Genomic DNA, 22,059 nt, shown 5'->3' with positions numbered 1-22,059 from the left:
ACAATAAGAAAGGTTGACCAGTGGGAAAGGGAAACAGTAAGACAGAAGCGAAATAGTGGAGAAGAATACGTCAGTAGTTCTTCAAAATGCATTGTAGGATACCGCAGGCTTGGAGAAGCATGTTCTTGCAAGAAAAAAATATTTAGTAAAAATAAGTGGCCCGGAAAGGTTGCTTTAATGTTTCAATCATTATATCGAGCGAAATCATTATACTCCAAACATTTAACGTCTTTTTTTTTGTGAAAAGTGTCAAGAGGCGCTTACACCGTTCTTCCACCGAACGCGTCAAATAATGTGTTCATACATTTACGAATATATATGAGTGTGTCTATTTTTCGTTTGACGTGTGATAATTTTTAATTTTCTGTAAGATGTTGAGTGTGTATATATTTGAAGTGTATATGTGTATATTGCATATAGTTTTTCTAAAGTGTCCTCATGTCCAGATTGCATTTTTTGAAATTCGCCAGCTGTGAAAATCAGGCTTTAGTAAGTTGTATTCCAATTCCTGCTGTAGCTGTTCATTTGAACCTTGAAATCATAAAAATCGGTCAGTCATCTCATGAGATGTATAGAAAACATAGTGAATTTTCAAGCGTTTATGACAATTTTAAATGCTTGTACAAAAAGTCTGGAAACTTATTGAAGGCACCAGTTGTGGCTGTGGGGACGAGAGCTAACAACCGCCTTGGATTAAATAAGGGGGGGTTCTTTTTGTGTAGATTTCATAGTTCGACAGAAAGATGTCCGAGTTCGACAAGATACACATGAAGAGGTTTAGAGGTTACATCGACTGAAACGCTATGAAAATAACATTCAAGATGAGAATGGTAGTCTGAAAAATCCAAATAATACGAATAATAAATCCTCATCTAAAAAATTCAAAAGCATAAAGCCATCATTACCTGTGATACCAAATATGTTGCAATTAGACATTTGTAAACACTTCTATTATTAAGATACGGTGAACCTAGCCAGCATTCTTGGATTTCTTTTTCATTGTGTTTCTCTTAATGCTGACTGTATATGCGGTACGCCAAACGTGCATATGGTCCATGGTACTCAACTAATTGGTGCAATTATCCATTCTTATTGTCAGACATACGATGGCTGTTCTAAAAGTAAGGACTCCTTTTTTTAAGTAAAACTTTGAAGAGCTACGAAGACGGGAGTGGTAATATTAGAATGAGCGACCTTTTGTGCCCCCAAAATTTATTTTTCTAGATAGTCACCAACACTCTCAATGCACTTTTGCCAGCCTCTTTTGATGCGCCAGTTAAAATAGTCCGGAGCGAGCTTTGTCGCTCACTTCTTTGTTGCGACTTTGAAATCGACGAACTCATCTCCTAACAGTGCTGACATCAACTGCATCGGCTTCGTAAACGGTTAAAAGGCACCAATGAATATTGATCAGTTCAATTATTTTTTGCATGGAGCAATTCAGCGATGTATCCCGACTTCTGACGCATGTCTATGACACGAGGTTGCTTTCTTAGAGTCTCATACCGTCAAAATCTGCAAAAGAAAGATAGCACTTTCAAGAAAGAAGGTACCTTATGTACTGGCAGTATTCTTAGGTTTTGTATCGGAGTGTATTCCATAAGTAGCGATAATCATGTTGCATAAGACACTCCCAGGAGGAAGTTAAAAAATAAATTTGGCCAGAAAACGTGACAAAGGATCACGTGCGGAATCTTCGTGTGGTCAAGGACGGCGAACAAAAAAGTCGGTCACAAGTCTAAGAGAGCCCGGGAGATGACGTCAAAGCGAGTGACCACATTCTTGCGAAACAATGCCGATAGAATGTCGGCCGATTGGAAATCGTTATTTTAGGCCACATATAAAGGGACATGCAGCGAAAGAGACGAACTGGGAGCAACACAGTCTTCTACCCCCCCCATCGACGTCGTCACGTGGCAATCAGATTTGTCAATCTGTCATTAAACACTTAAATGTACAGAAATAAACAATGAATATTTTTATAATCAGCTGCGTGTGTTCTCTATTCCACTGACGAGTGTCTAAGTATTTTAAAATTAAATAGTTATTTTGAAATTAAACAGACTTAAACAAAATTAGCGGCTCGGCCATCTACCTCATCACTATTTATCATCAGAGTGAAATGTAACAATCGATAATCGAAATAATCCGATGAAAGTTAACACTTTACACAGCCTAACATCACAAGTGAATTTGAAATGTTTTATTATCACACAAGCCAAAAGGCCGGCATATAAAATCAACAGTAGGTTCTTTCATATAACATGAGCACGTTAGGAATAAATGTTTGTTTAGAGCACAATTGAAGCATGATACTTGACTTTTGCGTTCTAAACTTTCATTCATAAGAATACTTTTTATAAAATAAACTGTAGGTTCTCTACAGTGCAATGTAGACCACAATGTATTGTGGAATAAATCACTGAGTCGAGGCATGTGAAACTTTCTCCCGATGCACCGCGATGTGTTTTTAACTACTGCAGGCAGTTGATCAATTTGATTGAAAAATGGGCGATTTCACTAGTTTCGATGAGAATAAAAATATGGGAGTGTGAAACATTCGTTGATCATCATTCAGTCCCGACGAACGTCGGTTTCCTTGCTAGTATATATATTCATTGCTAAAAGTTTGACTGGGACAAAATCTAGGGACGCTTCAACCTCGTTCGTGTTTTTTTTCTACCATCCCCCTCCTGCTTGTTTTAATTAAGAGAGTTTTTCATTTTCTTTACTTCTTCCATCCAATTGACCGTCTGTCCGAATGCCGGCTGTCAGCATGCGGCACACGTCGTCGTCCCCGGTGAACAACTGGTGGTATCCGTCAGCCCCTCCTCCATCCCCTAGCCGTCGAACAACAGCGTCGGGCCGACAAGACCATTGTGAGAGCGATGGGAAAAATCTTTCTCCTTTTTATATTGTAGGATAGGGAGTAGTTTATTCATACTCCATCAGCTGCCCCCCTGGCCCCTCCCCATATTCTCACCGTTTGGTTTTGAACAATCCTGGATCACCTGCAGCCTTATAAGACTTCCTGTCGCAGGGGCCACGCGTATATATCAACTGGCATGGCACAACGAACAGATTTCTTTTTTGTTCATTTTCCGACACACACACACACACACACACACACACACACACACACACACACACACACACACACACACACACACACACACACAGAGAATTCTTCTTCGTTTCCTTCTTTTTCATTATGAATTTTCTGTTTTCTTTCTTCATGTTTTTTTATTCTTTCTTTTTATTCTGTTATTCTTCTGCCATTATTCTACTTTCATTCGTTTTATTGTTTTTTTCGTCACTCTCATTCATTTTTCATTTGTTATATTTTTTTATACTTTTTTTAAAAAATCTTTTTTCCGTTTTATTCTTTTTTTCATTCGTCCCATATTTTCCTTCGTTTGATTCTTTTTTGGTTCATTGTATTCTTATTTTCCATTTGTTTTATTCTTCATTCATTTATTTTATTCCCCTGTTCGTTTTATTCCTTATTCACTTTATATTTTTCCTTCGTTGTTTTCTTTACACATTCGTTTTATTCTTTTTTCATTCGTTTTATTCCATTTTTATTCATCCAATTTGGTTAATTATATTTGTATCCGTTTTTTCTTTGTCGTTTTATTTTTTCCTTACATTTTATTAATTTTTCATTCGTTTTATTCCTTTTTCATTCCTCTAATTCTTTTTTACTGGTTTTTGTTCGTTGTATTCTTTTTATTTTATCTTTTTCATTTCATTCATTTTTATATTAGTCTTTTCTTTCAGTCATTTTATTCTTTCTTTATTCATTGTATTTATTTTATTCTTATTTATTGTTTTTTTCCCTTTTTGTTAGTTTTATCCTTTTTTCCGTTTGTTTTATTTTGCTTTCATTTGTTCCAACTTTTTTCGTTCGTTTTATATGTTTTCCTTCTTTTTTATTCTTTACTCATTCCTGTTATACGTTTATCGTTCATTTCATCCTTTTCCTACGTTTTGTTCATTTGTTTTTCTTTCGTTGTATTTTCCATTCGTTTTATCATCTTTTTCGTTCGTTTGTTTCACTACTCATTCGTTTTATTCTGTTTTTCATTCGCTTTATTTTATTTATTCATTTATTTTATTTATTTTGTTCGTTCGTTTCATGCTTTTTTCATTCGTTTTTTGTTCTTTTTATTCTTGTTTTTCATGTTTTTTTTCTCGTCAACTTGAGCCCGTTTTTATTCTTTTTTTCTTCACTATTTCGTTTTTTTCTATCTTTCGTTCATTTTATTCTATAGTCATTCGTCTGATGTTTTTTTTTCGTTCGGTTTATTCTTTTTCCCGTCGTTTTTAATCTTTTTTTCATTTGTTTTAAATTTTTCTCGATTATTTTATTTATTTTTTTATTAGTTTTCAATGTTTTCGTTCGTGTTGCTGTTTTTCATCGATTTTATTTCTATTTCCATTCGTTTTGATTTTTTATTCGTATTCTTTTTTGTACGTTTTATTCTTTTGTTCATTCGTTTTTTGTGTCATTCGTTTATCCTTTTTACATCGGTGTTATTCTTTTTTTAGTTCGTCTTAGTCTTTATTCGTTTAACTAGCCTAGGTGTTTGGAGGTATGTGTTGAGCAAAAAAAAAAAAAATAGTAGTAGGCAGGCAGGCTCGAACTCGTGACGCGAGGGCTGAAAAGAAAGTGAAAGAAAATCAGACGTCCTACCCGTACTCCATGAGAAGAGGGGCATTTGGAACGTTTCACACATGCAAATTGATTCCATTTTGGAAATGCGAGGCTTCATACCATTGTCTATTAGAATGCATAATTTGACCAGAAAAATGTGAGAGGATATCGATCAAAAGGTCGAGGCAATAGACTATGAGAAATATTAAACATTCGAGTATAAAAGAATGTTTATATAAATCGACACAACAAAAATTGAGCAACAGTTAGTCACAGAGCGATATCCAGACACGTTTTTCTTCACTGCCAAAGCATCCGCACCACACCCTTGCCACGCGCTTTCACTGATGTCACACCCGTTATAACTAAATCGAAAACTGTTGTCAGTGTGGAATAAACAAAATAACTTTATAATTCAGCTGTGTAGTGTTTTATTCAGTCAGACTAGTGACCAAAGTCGTTTTAGAAATTATATAAACTGAAAAGCACATTTGAACAACCGGCCGCAGTGGTTAAACTGGATTGTGATGTACGCACTATTGTTAAAAAGAAAACGGGCAAAAGAGAAAGAAAATTTATAGGTTTTACTTTTATATGCGCACAATTTGGAGGATTAAATATTCCTTGTGCTGTAGCACATCAAACAATAAGTTCTGCTGTACTTTTTATCACTGCCAACATCCGGAATCTAATCATTTGGTTCCTTGTACATGATGCGGCATTCCCCCTGGATAGGTTGCGGCCTCTGGAGTCAGAAAGGAGTTTCCTACGGAATATTAAATTCACAAAATGTCCACAATCGCATATATAACCCGGCCAAAGGGTATAACAATTTTAGTTGGTTTCACATTTTTGGTACTTATGGAGAATAAGAACCGTGCTATCGTCAAAATATTCCGGACAGTTTACGTAAAACGCCGAAAGGTCCAACAGAAATAGCAGAAGTCAATGCCATTTACGAAAGCATTCATCATTGGTTTATTATATATAAAAAACTAAATATTTATTTTGATTTTAACAAACAAACAAGAAAAAATATTTTAAAAAAAGTGTTTGCTATTAAAAAAGTAAATATTTTTAATTTTCTTAAAGTTTTGTAAAATTTTTCCAATGATATTCATCCACTAATATTATTGTCTTTCTTTCATAAAAAGTTTTGGATTAAATAGAATTACTTTAAATAGAATTACTAATTGGCGAATAGTGAGTTCTAATATTATTTGTTCTTTCTTTTTTTTTTGTTTTGTAAATTTTGCAATTCTTTCAGGTACCGGAAATGTTTCTGTATTTTGCATTGTATATTTTTCTACTATTTTTATCGCATCATCCTTGCAGTCGGCTATAATCACAAGATCTCGTTTACTTTATTTTTTTTATATATAGTATTGACTGGTGACATCGTTTAGTACAATTGCTATTATTATCCTTTTTATTACTACAATTACTGTTATCACTATCATTATTAATATTACTATTATTATTACTATTACTGCTTTTATTACTATTATTTTTATCTATATTTATTCTGTATGTTTCTTCTTAAATTAGTCCGTACGTTACGTTTTGACAGAAGCTAAATACATTTTTTGAAGGCCAAACTGATTCACAAAATGAAAAATTCGCGGAATTGGGCCTAAAATGTCCTATCTGGCAAACATAGACAAGAACATGAGAGTGGCCTCCCTTTGATATAACCTCATTTTTGAATATCATTATAAAAATACTTGATAATTGTTGTAATGGTGTAAACAAAAAAGAAACTCGTAGTAATTTCGACGTGCGGTGGTTACTCACCAAATAAAGAAGTCAGCGAAATGTTACATAAATAAGAGTACATTCGAAAGAACGAGAAAAAAGAACATTATCAGAGGTGCTTAACTAAAGGAGTGAATATAAGATTGTGGTTTTATTATTTGTATTAAACTATCTAGCACAATATTAATTTCTAAGTATTTATTAGTATTATTAATCTATCTTATTTGGGTCAGTTCTATATTTAAAACTCAATGGCCACTATTTTCATAGAAATGTTAAACTCATATTTGATGTCTGTTTGGTTATCCAAAAAATAATATTTTTTGTGCTATCCAGAAAAATATAAGCTTGATCCAAACATATTTGTTAATTAAATATATTTCTCATTCTGGGGAATTTCCACGGATCCTGCTAATTAAAAATAATAGTTAATTGATAAAATTGATTTGTTGTAAACATTATATAAGTTAATTAACCTTGCAGGTCTGGTATAGTTAGTTCATATTTAATATTAATATTACAAATATTACTATTATTATGTCTATTACTTATTGCTATTAGTATTATTGCTTCTATTGTCCTTACTATTATAAATATTATTGCTATTATTACTATTATTATTATTATTATTATTATTATTATTATTATTATTATTACTATAACGATTATTATTGCTATTACTAATGACTATTATTATTATTATTATTATTATTATTATTGGCTCTCAAGGAGCTTTGACACAGGTCATCAAAGATCTCTCCTTACAAATCAACCTGCGGTGTTCCCTGGAAGCTGAGTGACAAAAAGTCTCCCAACATTTTCAGTACTCTCGACCTCTTTCGATACCATTTGCAAATGAATTAGCCTTATCGCAACAGCCGCTTACCATTGATTTCTCGCTGACAGCGGCCATTAGTTTCCATTGGAATTTGAATGGCAATAAGTCTCCCCAAGGTCCCAGTGCTTTTCGCACTTGTCCAGCAGAGGTCTGGTCAGCGCACTTTCCTCAGTCTTTCCATTCTCCTTAACCCTTCTCGGCTATTTGGCATCACTCTTTTGGGTGGGGGCAGTGATAGAACAGGGGGAGGGGATTGGGGAGGGTATAGATTACTGTTAATATTATTTCTACTATTGTTACTATTACTATTATTATTACTATATTATTACTATTATTATTATTATTATTATTATTATTATTATTATTATTATAACCATATTATCATAACCATATTATAATAACCGTATTATAATAACCATATTATTATTACTATTATAATAACCATATTATTACTATTATTAATATATTATTATTATTACTATTGCTATCATGGATTTTATCATTTACTCACTTGTTTGATTATTTACTGATAACCATGAGTAGTTTTTCTGGAATGCAAACCAGCACTTATTACAGTAATTACATTACATGTTTTTACTTAGTACTAGGAGCAAAGTGTAATATTTTCTATTTTTTGTCCTCTTTCATTGAAAAGCAATCCTTCAAGACTGAGGCTAGATTCTCCCGCACATGAAAAACCAACCTGTCGTCTTACGCTATCCTCGTGTGGAGGAAAGTAAACAGGCATTTTAAGGCATTGCCCAATTCTAAACACTCGAATAGATAGAATTAAAAACATGTGGTTATTGTCCAAGATGCTTCCTACATTAAAAAAAAAAAAAAATAATATAAAAAAAATCAGTACAATATATGTACCCTTGACGAAACGAAAATACCATATTCCAAATATCACGTAAATTGATAAAGTAGTCTTATTTTTATGGAGAAAATCATTATAAAACGAATAATGGGAATTCCTAAGCATTAAACGTACATCTAGCCAATATGAATTATTACTGAGTTATCTCCCTTTGTTTCTTAATATTTTCTTTCTAAATGGCGGGCAATGCAGTTAGTCATTGAGTACTCATAAAATTTGATTCTCTTATTTCCAAATAAAATTATTCGATTAATTTACGTGACTTTTGGAATATGATATTTTAGTTTCATTATAGGTACGTAAATAATAAACATTTGTCTTTGTTTTTAATATAGGGAGAATTCTGGTCAAGAAATGATTCTGGTTATTCCTCTGTCTGGGGTAAGACCTTACACGTGGATCCAAGATTTTTTTTTCAATCGGCTCAAAGCCGGTTCCGACATTTAGTGTTTAATAATATAATATCAAAGTCTGCTTTTTTTTATTTATCTGAACAAGAAAGAATAGTGAGTTTATTTGTAGATGCGATATTAATAGTGTATTTTGCTATAATTATTATTGTGTAGCGGTCCGCAAATAAAACATCAAACAATTGGTACAACTCCGACACAAAGTAAAAGATGTCCTTCCACACAACAAACACATGAGAATAATAAAAAAAAAAACATAAAGTCACCGCCAAATATATTTGACGGTGACTGTAATTTTTACATTATTTTGTGATGTACGCGTGTATACTACTACTACTACTACTACTACTACTACTACTACTACTACTACTAATTTAAAATACAATGGACACTATTTTCATAGAAATGTTAATAGACTCATATTTGATGTGTGTTTGGCTGTCCAAAAAATTATATTTTTTTTGTGCTATCCAGACAAATATCAGCTTGATGCAAACATATTTGTTAATTAAATATATTTCAGCGTGACAAGAAAAGACGGCGGGAGAGGACTGGTTTGCACAGAAGACTGTGTGAATGACACATAAAAAGAACTAGAAAAATACATAATGCAAAACACTGAAAGGATAATTATGGCAGCGAGAGAAAAAAAAATCAGCAAAACAGAAAACAAAGAGACAAAGGATGAGACGAGAAAAGAAACATGGAAAGAGAAACAACTACACGGAAGATTCATAATGACAAAAAAATGAGAATAACGAAAACACTTGGACATGGGTGCGAAAAGGACACGTAAACCGAGAAACTGAATCCTTAATAACTGTTGCACAATATAACTCGATAAGAAATAACCACATCAAAGCAAAGATCGACAAAAAAAAAAAAGAAAAAAGAATACAGCAAATGCAGACTCTATGCACAAAGAGACGAAACGATAAACAATATAGTAAGCGGATGCAGCAAACTGGCCCAAAAGGAGTACAAAAACAGGTACGACCAAGTGGAAGAGCAGTAGACTGGGAATTGCATCTCGGACGCACAGACAAATGGTACAAGCATAAGCCGGCAACAGTACTTGAAAACGAGAATCACAAAATCCTATGGAACATGGACATACAAATAGATAAACCCATCCAGATAAGAAGACTGGATGTCGTAATAATTAACAAGAAAGAAAAGTCTTGTCAAATCGTAGACTTTGCCTTTCCAGCTGACGAAAGAGTGAATATCAAAGAAAAGGAAAAACGGAGCAAATACACAGAGATAGCCAGAAAGCTGAAAGGGATATGGAAGATGAAGAAAATCAGAATAATACCATAATAGTAGAAGCACTAGGAACAATTCCAAAAAGCTTTGAAAAAAGAATGGCAGAAATTGAAATCAGAGGAATGGCTGGAAAGATACAACGGATTACAAAAATAAAAACAACTTAAATATTAAGGAAAACCCTTGAATGCGGAGACTAATACACATGAGCTACATGAGCAGGCCAAAAAAAAAAAACTGCTACAGAGGCAAAACATGGAGAAGCGTTACATGGCACCACATCAAATAGTCGAAGGGGCAAGGAGGATGGAAAGATCGAGGAGAAAAATCACTAAGCACTAAATGAGTGCGAAAGGGGCTGGGGCCTTGTGGAGGCTTATTGCGCTCAAATTCCAGTGAGGATCAATGGCTGCTACAAGTGAGAAATCAATGGTAAACGGTTGTTGCGATAACGCAAATTAATTTGCAAATGGTATCGAAGGAGAATACTGGGAAATCTGTAGAGACTAGTTGCCACTCAGACTCCAGGGAACACCACAAGTTGTTCTCAAAGAGAATTCTTTGGTAATAGCGTGTGAAAACTCCGAATGAGTAAATAATAATAATAATAATAATAATAATAATAATAATAATAATAATAATAATAATAATAATAACTAAATTAATTAATTAATTAATTAATTAATTAAAAACATCATTTGCTGAGTCCTTTCTGTTGGGATATACAAAAAAGGGTATGCATTAGATACAAATGTTATATTATGCAAATATTATAGGAGGCAAATGTTATAGGATGCAAATGTTATAGGATGCAAATATTATAGGATGCAAATGTTATAGGATGCAAATGTTATAGGATGCAAATATTATAGGATGCAAATGTTATAGGATGCAAATATTATAGGATGCAAATGTTATAGGATGCAAATGTTATAGGATGCAAATATTATAGGATGCAAATGTTATAGGAGGCAAATGTTATAGGATGCAAATGTTATAGGATGCTTCACGATCAGCTGAAACAAAATAATAAGAAAATTAAAAAGGAAAGAAATACTAAATTATATTTTTATAGACACGGTAATAGTTACAATTAGATCACCGAAGTTAGCAATGTTGAGCCTGGTAAGTACTAAAATAGGTGACCGTTTTGGAATACCAGGTGCTGTATGTACTCTCCACTTATTTCGCCATTGTTTCTACTCATCCTGGATTTCTCCTGGAATAAGGCAGTGCCAACTCAGGAGCACTGTGGATGGAGATTGCGGCACCCTTGCTTCATAATTACATGCTAGTCAACAATTAAGGAAAAACATTAATTATCTCTTGAGACTGAACGGAGGCCATGAAGAGTTATAGGTGGTTACTTAAAATACTCTTCTACATAAGGAAATGATAAATTATAAAAATGTATCACCCAAGATGGCATCATTTGTAAATAACTTGTCTAGAACAATTTCCATTAAAAAAAAAATGCAATATAAGAACAGATATTACATTTTGCCTCTATCCAAAATTCTCTGTAGCAGCAGAAGCAGAATATACTCGCGGCTTAAGATTTTTAATATGTTTGGTTATAGCAGCCGATTTCCTTTCTGGCTTGTCCAATCAAAGACCATCACTCGGGCGAGTTGATCACGTGACTGAGTTTATAAAAGGTTAAACCCACTGCAATCTTCTCTCTTTCTTCTCTGGATCGACAAGAAAACAAACAAGTCAGCGTGGCTACCTCTGCACACGGAATTCGATGCGGTACATCCATGAGCTCTCTGTCTGTATCTGTCTCTGTCTCTCTCTCTCTGTCTGTCTGTCTCTCTCTCAACAGGTCTGGCTAATCTTTTATTAATGTCTCTACACAAAAACTCTTCCCAATACTAACCCTTTCTCTATACAAATCTATTAAGGGAGATAATCTAATAAAGCTGCTATTAAAGGTTAGAATGAGATTCTTGTCTTTTAATTCTAAATTGTCCAATTCTGTATTTAACTCATCAACGGTTTCTTTCGTTCTTTCATCAGTTTCCCCTTTATCTATTTTTTGGAGTATCTCTTGTTCCCTTTCTATTCTTTTTTTTTCTTTTGTAAGTTGTTTCTTTCTTTCTTTCTTTCTTTTGTAGTTGTTTTTCTTCATTTTTATAAAAATCAGTTAAACCTTTTCTTTCTTTCATTTCTTTTATTTCTTTTCTTAATATATTTTTCCCAACTCTCTTTTCTTCTCTACCAGACTTTATAAATGCTTCTTTTATCGGATAGATCCAACAGTTTTTATCCATTTTGTAGAAACAACATTTCAGGAATAAATTGACTCACCCAGATACAATAAATGCAGTTGCATTTAAACGTCATTACGGCTGGTCGTGGTAGCAGTCAAATGACAGTCGAGATTCTGACCTCGGCAACCAGTTCGACAGAAACTAAATCGTTTCGGTGGGGTTTTATCTGTCAAACTGAAGTATTCGTTGTGAGTAGTACCTAGTGGGTTCACCTTCTCAGGTCGTGCCTCCCGTATTTCGAGTGGAGTAAGTTTGTTGTGTACTTGGGGATCAACCGGAGAATGCTGACTAGGTTATCCTGGCAATTTTTAAAAAGCCATAGTGTCCCTCCTTTTTGGGCGCTGGCTTGAGTCTCCACATCTTCAGATCTTGTATGACATATTCCTGCGGTAAGAAGGAAGGAAATACAGACAGCTATGGCTCCAGAATAATGACGTGTACTTCTGTAGCATACTTTTGCTGATACATCTTTTGTCAATTACACGACTGTGTCTGTTTTGATTATTACCGGTCAGCAAAATGACAGCATAAATATATAATATTTATATAAAGAAAAATAAGAACTTAACCTATATCTTTGACCGGAATAGCTTCATTAACAGAGGCTATATAAAAGATCCTATTCGTTTGTGTTTTATTTTATTATAACTGTATTATTTAATTCAATTCGATACTATTTTTAAGTAGTGGTTCCTACAAGAAATCGGGGGCGGGGGGGGGGTCAATCTCAAAATCGATTTTATTAACAATTTTCACTCACGTATAACGGGCAAAGGTTTTTAGGCACATACTTTGGTTATAGTCAAGATTGTCTATTTTTTATTTGCAGTTTCTCTTTCGCAGGCGGGACGACGGTGACAAACCAAATATACCACTTTCAATTAACGAATAATCCCCAACACTCTCCATGTTAAGAATGGATTTATTAACCGCCCGTCTATGTCTAATTATAAAGCGAAATGGCCAGCTGGACCGGAAGTAAAAAAGCAGGATCCGGTAGTAGAAAAAGAACAGACAATCGTAACTATAACAAATACTCTTGTAGAACCGCTATTATTATTATTATTATTATTATTATTATTATTATTATTATTATTATTATTATTATTATTATTATTGTGGTGTTATTTTACTTTCTTTCCATCTCAGCATTCACGGTTAAATTTTACGTGTTATCGGGTATGATGAAAACGAATATCACATTTAAATTTGGGGCAAACAAGTGGTTTTCTAGATATCAAGACCTTCATTATCCAATGTAATACATTATGTTTTTACTGGGGGGGGGGACATACTTTCCCCAACTGAAAAGTACTAATGCTCATGCGTGTTACAAAACATTTCCTCCTCTCCATGTTAAGAATGGTGAACGCCACTGACATTTATTAGGTAATACATAGAAAAAAGTGTCTTGATATTCAGAAAACTATATGTCTGACTAAAATTTAAATGTGATATTCGTTTTCAGCATACCCGAAAATCTTTAAAAGTCGTCACTTTAAAGGTGAATGTTAAGGTGGCAAAAGGATAAAAATTTACCATTTTTATTATAGTTTAAGAAATTGTACGTTAGATACACCATATCTTCAAACAAAGCAAGGGACGCTACTGTTACTTGACTTATTTTTCAATGGTTCTTTTCTATAATGTAATAAACAATAGCAAATACACGAACAACATTTGTTTTCTCAGTTGCTCATTTTATTTGCTGTGAAACAGCTTCGTAGCGTTTATGCCCACAGACGAAACGCTCCAAGAAAGAAAATTTGGTCTTTGGTACGGGGGGAGAGAGAGAGAGAGAGAGAGAGAGAGAGAGAGAGAGAGAGAGAGAGAGAGAGAGAGAGAGAGAGAGAGAGAGAGAGTTCTCTGCTGTTGTTAATAATACCAGTCGGCTTTTTTTCTGGGAATGTTTTACAGGTGAGGGAATGCATAGGATCTTAGTCGAGCATCTGCCATGGATATATAGATACAGTAGAGAGACACTATCAATATATCCTCTGTGTGAAACTGCCTGTAGTGAAGAGAATCTCTTCTTATATGCCTCATGAGATTGTGAAGTGAACTTAATTTCTAGTGGAATTTTCCACACTTCGCTTAATTTTAACCTCATGTTAAAAAATGCCGTCTTTAACGTAATTTTCAATCATTTACATATACTTATAACTTCGAAAAGGGCCATTCGTCAGAAAGTTTGATGAAATGAATAACGCGTATAGCATACGCGGAAGATAAAGAAAATTATGTGATGAAAATTTTGGTTATTGCTTACGGGGAGCGGAGAGGTTTCCGCGCTAATCTGCTCATAGATTGAGGGAGGAGGAGGAGGAGGAGGAGGCTATCTTGGCCCACTCGATTTCCCGGCCCTTACTCCCCGACACACCTGTAGCTGTCAGATTATTTGTCCACTGTTACCTGTATGCTTAGTCATGCCTCCTCTTTTGCTTTATTGGAGTCTATTCCCACCCCCACCCCGACTGCTCTCCTCCTCTTCTTCCTCCTCCTCCTTCTTCTTCTTCTTCTTCTTCTTCTTCTTCTTCTTCTTCTTCTTCTTCTTCTTCTCTTTGTTACTTTTCCGACCTTTATCAAAGTCTCCATCTTCCATTATCTTTGTTGTTGCTACCTGTTCCACCTAGCCCCTTCCTCTCTCCCTGTTACTTCCCACTTTCCTATATACACCCTAACCTCCTCTCTACCCATTACAATTTATTTTTTAACCGTCTCTCAGTTTTATGTTTTAGTTCTTATTTTTGTCATTGTTTTTTTTCTCTCCCTTCCTACCACTCCTGTCAGCATCCTTTCATTGTCCATCTGTAGTTTCCTCTTACTTCTTCCACTACCCCTTTCTCTTTATTACTTTACTCCCCCTCTTTCGTTCCCATCCCTCTTCTCTTTTTGTCTTCATTGTTTATCTTCCGCTATCCCCTCTTTCATAATTCTCTTTGTTCTTGCCCCCTTTATCTTTCGCCTTTTCCTCCTCCCTCTTCTAATGCTATAACCTCTAACTCCTTCTCACACTTCCTATACGTCCCCCGGTAACTGATCTTATATTATTATTAAACACGTGTCACTTTTAATGGTCGCTTACAACCGTGTTTTTCGTTCCTATTTCTGTCGAATTATCTCCCTTGTTTTGTCGCCATTTGTTTTGTATTTTATTTGTTTCAAAACCGGTTTTCTTTGTTTCCAGCTTCCGTCCGTCAGATCGTCCTCATTTGGATTGTTTCTTAGCGCCAACCTAAAAAAAAAAAAAAAAACGGAAAAGAAAATGTAGTAACAAGTTTTTTTTTATATAAAAAAGGGAAAGAAAAGAAATATAGAAAAAGAATGCTTATCATAATACAAAAGAAAGTTATCGGATGTATTTAAAGTTAATAACAATCACGGCCATGTTTATGCAAAAAAAAAAAAAAAAAAAAAAAATCAAACGTTAGTGGGCGAAAGAAAAGCAAACCAGAATAGTAAGATCAGAAGGACGGTCATTACCGATAGTTGAGAATGAAATAATACTTTTAAAATGCAGCTATTTAAACAGCGCGTTTAACGATGGGAATTCCGGTTGTGTACCAGCGTCCCAAATTATCTTTTCAAAAGACGCCATTTTATAATACGATTACACGATTTGTAGAATAAATTTAATGTTCATTTTGGTAATGTGTAGACACATCAGCCTAGAAAGAAAATGGTCGGTACGTTCGTATTTTATGCAAACCCTGAAACTAAAAGAAACTGAAACGGAATAAAATGTGAATTGTTAGATAGTTTCATTACCAGTTGGAATATTGCTATTTCTTCAGTCTGTGTTGAAACATTGGCATAAACAGTACTTACAAGACTTGCGACACACATTTTAAAAGTCATTGCTTTCTGTGAACTATTAAAAGCAAAAATTTTAAGTTTAGTTTTTTTTTTATAACGTGCTCATTTTGCATTAAAAATATTTCATACATTTACATACATTTTTTATTAATAAAAACACATTTCTTTTGAATAAGATAGTTATTTTTTAATAAAATCTTTTTTTGGATAAAGTAGTTTTTTTTTAATAATTGCACAATATTTTCGCTTTTTTCGTTTCAGTTTCTTTCAATTTCAGTTTTTACATAAAATTCGAACATGGTGATCATTTTCTATCCAGACTGCTGTGTATAGACACGGCCTTCATTTTTAATAATCATGCATTATCGTTAACGGCAGATTTGGTTTATCCAATAGGATTTCTAACCACTGCGCAGAGAGGATCTCCATTAACTTGAAGTCTTCCATCACTACTGCCTCCCCCGTATCTTGTGCATTCGCCTCTCCGACGGGACCCTAACTCGACCATGCGCGCTAGATGTAACATCTGTAGCCAGGAGGAAACTCTGCTGAAAAGGAGACTCTGGAGGTCTGGTCACGTGTTATGCTGGTCAAGGGTTCATTCATCAATTGGTGGCGACCATTCCACCCACTGGTTAGAAGAAGCGGCAAGGTGGCCAACTTAAAACTTGGCTTGCGACAGTAAAAGCAGATATGGACATCATGTGCTCGGTTTTTGGTGTCCGTCGCTGTAACCGTGAATGGCTGGATCATATCGTCGACTGAGCTGCTGACCGACAGAGGGTGGATGGCTTTGACGCGAGATGTGGTTAACATCACTGGGGCCGGCTCAATCCATCCCGAGTGAAGCCGATTCAGGTACAAGTACAGATACAGGTTCATGGTAGAGAAATGTTAAGAACAAAACAACATAAAACAGAAAAAAAAGCAATAAAATTTAAATATATTACTTTCCAAGAATTGAAGGTGATGGAGAATAGAAAGTGGACCCAAGGTTTCCTCTCGGCAGCATTGTAATTCTCGGCCATCTTATTTTTATCGTTTAGTCCTCACATGCTATGAGCGATGTTTCTGATAAAGGCGGAAGAATTGCTGTTTTCTGGGTTGAAATCTATCTATATAACATTTATCGTCGGCTAGCATTGCAGTGGTATTTTAAAGCTCCTTATATTAAGTCGGTTCATGTGTTGTCTGTAGTGATTTACATAAAAATGGAAAAAAAAATGGCATTGGGAGTGATTGAGCGAATAAAAAATGAAAACAAAAAGATTCCCGGGCAACGCCGGGCAACAGGTGGATATTTTTATAGTAGGAGAATCTGTCAGGTTAGGAAAAAAAAAATTGAAAATGAGAATGTCGATTTCTCAGATAGCATAACAAATTGAAACCGGAAGACAAGCCGAAATGCGGAAGTGAAAGGGCGGAAATACAGGCAACATTTAAAATGATGGACACAAAATAAAAGTGGGGAACTTGAACGACAGGTCCCCTTGCCTTTGCATTAACTACTTTCCCCGTGGGAAACGCCTTTGATGCACTAACAATTAAGAAAAAGATATTTTGGTAATATATTTTTTTGTGTTTGTAGTAATTAAGGTCTGCGAAAAAGAAATCTAAAACAGAAAAAGAAAGGGAATACAATAATACACCTGCCATCATTAACGAGTAAAAAAAGTGTCATACGGTATTTTGATAAAGGAAGGGGCGATCAAGGTAAACAGGAACTTAGAACGAATCAACAGAGGTAAGGGGCGGGTAATCATATGTGTTAAAGGTGATATATATATATATATATATATATATATATATATATATATATATATATATATATATATATATATATACTAGCAGGGAGACCCGACGTTGCCCGATATTATATAAGGATCAACGAATGTTTCACTCTCCCATATTTTATTCTCGTCAAAATCGGTGAAATCGCTTATTTTTTAATCAAATCGATGGATTGCCTGCTCTAATTGGGAGCTCATCGCGGTGCATCGGGTGGAAGCTTCACATTCCTCCCTGCACTGACTTGGTCCATAATGCATTGTACCGCGGAGAACCTATTGTTGATTTTATAAAATTATTTTTTACATAATGGCTAGAATCAAAGTTGAAAATGCAAAAGTCAAGTATCATGCTTCAATTGTGCTCTAAACAGAAACCTTCATTTCGAACGCGCCCCTGCACATCAAAGGACCTACTGCATATTTTATATGCTGGACACATTTGTTTGTGCAATGATAACACTTCTCAATTGCACTTGTGCAAAAGTGATAACTTTGGTCGAAATCGGACTGTTCCACCTTTAATTTTTTTTTCTGATTATCGATTTTCGATACAAAACCTATCTGAGAATATTCCCAGACACATAAATTAAATTTGTGTGAAATTAAAAAAAAATCGTTCCAGCCGTTTTGAAGTTTAAAGCGAACGAGCTATAAATCTATATAAAGGAACTTTGTCTGTATGTCTATGTATGTGGGAGTTCCTTCCTTATGCACTCCAAAACGGCTAGGCCGATTTTGCTTAAAATTTAACATGATTGTACTTGATGTGTCTGCAAGTGTTTTTAAATGAATCTTGTATCGGAATACCTTCGATAAGTATCTAAAATCGAAAATGGAAACAATCCAATTATAAAGGAGGTCCGATTTTTTTTTTACTAAAGTTAACACTTTTATACAGCCTAACATCCCAAGTGTATTTGAGAAGTTTTATCACCGCACAAGCAGAGTGGCTCAACGTATAAAATTAAGAGTAAGTTATTCTACGAATGTTTCTGTTAGACGCAGAATTGACCATGATACTTTAGTTTTGGACATTTAACTTTTAGTTAACATTATGCAAAAATAATTTCATGAAATCAATAGTAGGTTCTTTGATATGACTGGGGCGCGTTTGACATGGATGTTTCTGTTTAGAGCACAATTGAAACATGGTGATTGACTTTTTCATTGAATAATTTAACTCAAGGCATTATACAAAAATAATTGTATAAAATCAACAGTAGATTTTCTACAGCGCATCGTAGACTACAATGTATTGTGGACAAAGTTAGTGGGGGGGGCATGCAAAGCTTCCTCCCAGTACACTGCGAGGATGGGGGTTGCTAACTAGGCAGGCAATCAATCGATTGAAACATGGACAATTTAACCGATTTCGAGATAACGATAAAAGTATGGGAATATGGAGCATTTGTTAATCCTCATTTAAACCAGGACAATATCTGGCCTCCCTGCTAATATATATATATATATATATATATATATATATATATATATATATATATATATATATATATATATATATATATAAGTAGATTGTAGTTTGCTTGAAGCATTGTTGAAGAAACTCTGTAGCTGCTTTTCCAATTTTGAACACTCTTCCGCTTTCTTCTCTTGAAAAAGGACTAATAGGTCTGAAATATATTGAGATTTATAACACCATTGAATACAACAGGAAAAAAAATTTACTGTTGTTTAGAGTTAAAATTTGTGTGAAAAAGAAAAAACAAACAACAAAAAAAGAAATTTATTTCTTTTGTTTTCATTTGATTTTACTCTATATAAAAAAATCTCGCATTGTTCTTGGCTTTTAATTTTACCTTATAATATATATATATAGCCACCCTTTAATTGCCATTGCTGCCAGGTCCAGTCTGACACGGAGTGGTAGTACCTGTTAGGGTCCCAACTATAAGTTAAATAAAAACCGATTTGAAAACAAAAATATTTTCTATTAAAAAGTTTTTCTTCACAATCTTTGGATTCGGCATTAAATAACCTGAAACAAAGACAACAAACCATAAAAAGTGTGAATATGTACGATAATGCCTTTTTATATAATAGTTTTCCTTAACTACCAGAGAGAAAAGTTGGTAGAGACTGTAGACGTAAATTTTTTAAAGCTTAATTTTGACGAAATTTTGACTCCTTAGCATTTATTGTTTTGGGCTCAAATAGAATTATAAAATTAGATTCCTGTCCAAGTAAGGTATATCTAAAATTTCAAGTGTTTAGACCCAAAATTGTCGGAGGAGTTTGGTAGAGTTCTTAAAGGTTAAATCGTTGAACTTTGACCCCTTAACAACAACATTTCTGGCCGAAAACCGGTCACAAAGATTTCCCCAAATCTCAATACCCCTTATGCCAAATTTCGAGTCTGTAGACTGACAATTGACAGAGTTATTTGGTAGGAAAATGTACACAGGCACACAAACAGACAGACATACGTTTTCACTTTTATATATAGATATACTAGCATTGGTGGCCGGCGTTTCCCGGATATTTGGAGGTGTGTGTTGAGCAAATAAAAAAAAAAAATGGTAGTAGGAAGGCAGGCTCGAACCCGTACCGGGAAAGAGAAAAAGAACGGGGGAAAACGTGACATCTTTGCTGTTGCACCCACCGCCAAACCGGAAGTGACGTAGGTTTAAATTAGGGCTAGACAATCGAAAAGAGGGGATGACTCGAAAATATCGGCGAAAAAAGCGACCTCTCCCTGTAGAAAAGTGCCCAGTTAAGGGTGAAAACATTATTGTTTTTAGCCAATTTTTCGGTATTTTTCGTTTGAAGGGTCGGGCTTCAAAACGATATTTGTAGCTCAAATGTTCGACCCAAACCGATTAAAAAGCTTGCCCAATTCTGAATACTCTTTATGTAAAATTTCAAATGTTTAGACCAGAAATAGTCTTAATAATTTTGTGGAAACCGCAGTAGTCAAATTGTTTTAAAATTTGACCACTATTATAACCCCTTAACATTTATTGTCTTGGGCTAAAATCAAGTTATTAAGTTAGATCCATGTCCAATGAACCTGTATCTAAAATTTCAAGTGTATAGACCCAAAATGTGCAGAGGAGTTGTGTAGAGTTCCAAGGGTCAAATCGTTGAACTTTGACCTCTTAACAGCCAAATGTCTGGCCGAAAACAGATTACAAAGATTTTTCCAAATCTTATATCCTGCATATCAAATTTCGAGTCTGTAAGCTTAAAATTGACAGAGTTATTCTGTCGGGAAATGTACCCAGACACACAGACAGACAGACATACAGACACTTTCAATTTTATAGATATACTAGCATTGGTGCCCAGCGTTGCCCGGGTGTTTGGATGTGTATGTTGAGCAAAAAAAAAAAAAAAAAAAATAATAAATAAATAAATAAATAAAATAAATAATAAAATAATAAATTAAAAAAATAAGTGGTAGTAGGAAGGTAGGGACGAACCCGTACCGCGAAGGAGGAAAAGAACGGGGGAAAAACCCTGACGTCTTTGTTGTTACGACCACAGCCAAACCGGAAGTAACGTAGATTTTAATTAAGGATAGACACTCGAAAGGAGATGATGATTTTTAAAAATATCGGCGAAAAAAGCGACCCCCTTCTAGAAAAGTGCCCAGCTTAAGGTGAAGATATCTGTTTTTAGCCAATTTTTCGATATTTGTCGTCTGAAAGGTCGACCTTCAAAACGATACTTAACTTGGTAAAATCCTACGCCTCTGTCGAAAGTTTTGTCTGAATAATTTGGTAGAGACCGCAGAGGTTAATTTTTTTTTAAAACTTTGACCCCTATTATGGCACCTTAACATTTATTGTTTTGGGCTCAAATCAAGTTATTAAGTTAGATCCATGTCCAAGTAACCTATATCTAAAATTTCAAGTGTTTAGACCCAAAATTGTCGGAGGACTTTGGTGGAGTTCTCAAAGGTCAAATCGTTAAACTTTTACCCCTTAACAGCCGAATTTCTGGCCGAAAACGAATTACAAAAATTTTCCCAAATCTCCACACCCTATATATCAAATTTCGCGTCTGTAGACTTAAAATTGACAGAGTTATTGCGTAGGGAAATGTACACAGACACACAACAGACACACAGACACGTTCACTTTTATAGATATATAGTTAGATATACGGTATAATCATGTTGACACCGGTTCTCGTCAGATCATCGAAGTTAAGCAACGTTGAGCCTAGCTAGTACCAGATATGTGACATTTTGGGAATTCTAAGCTCTTTATGTGCTTTCCTTTTATCTCGGCATTGTTTCCAGTCGTCCTGAACCTCCACTTACCACTTGTATCTAACAATGTCCCTTCAGGAGAGGTGTTTTTGGAAATTGCGCAACTCTTGCCACATAAATTTCACGCGCAGGCACCCTTA

The 22,059-nt window shown here is 34.6% G+C and overlaps 1 long non-coding RNA gene across 2 annotated transcripts in view; it reads right to left on the bottom strand.

The window, feature by feature from the left end:
* Positions 1 to 10,860: 10,860 nt before the first annotated feature.
* The window catches only part of LOC145286184 (uncharacterized), a 330,937-nt gene continuing 319,738 nt past the window's right edge, over positions 10,861 to 22,059 (bottom strand). For both annotated transcript variants that reach the window (XR_013869120.1, XR_013869119.1), the window contains exon 2: positions 10,861 to 15,314. This is a non-coding gene — a long non-coding RNA (uncharacterized LOC145286184). The remainder of the gene's footprint in view (positions 15,315 to 22,059) is intronic.

Source organism: Euprymna scolopes, chromosome 10, assembly GCF_053919585.1.
Source record: "Euprymna scolopes isolate OS-2025 chromosome 10, ASM5391958v1, whole genome shotgun sequence".
NCBI lineage: Eukaryota > Metazoa > Mollusca > Cephalopoda > Sepiida > Sepiolidae > Euprymna > Euprymna scolopes.
Note: the sequence above shows the minus strand (reverse complement) of the source record. Positions and strands in the feature narration are given on the sequence as shown.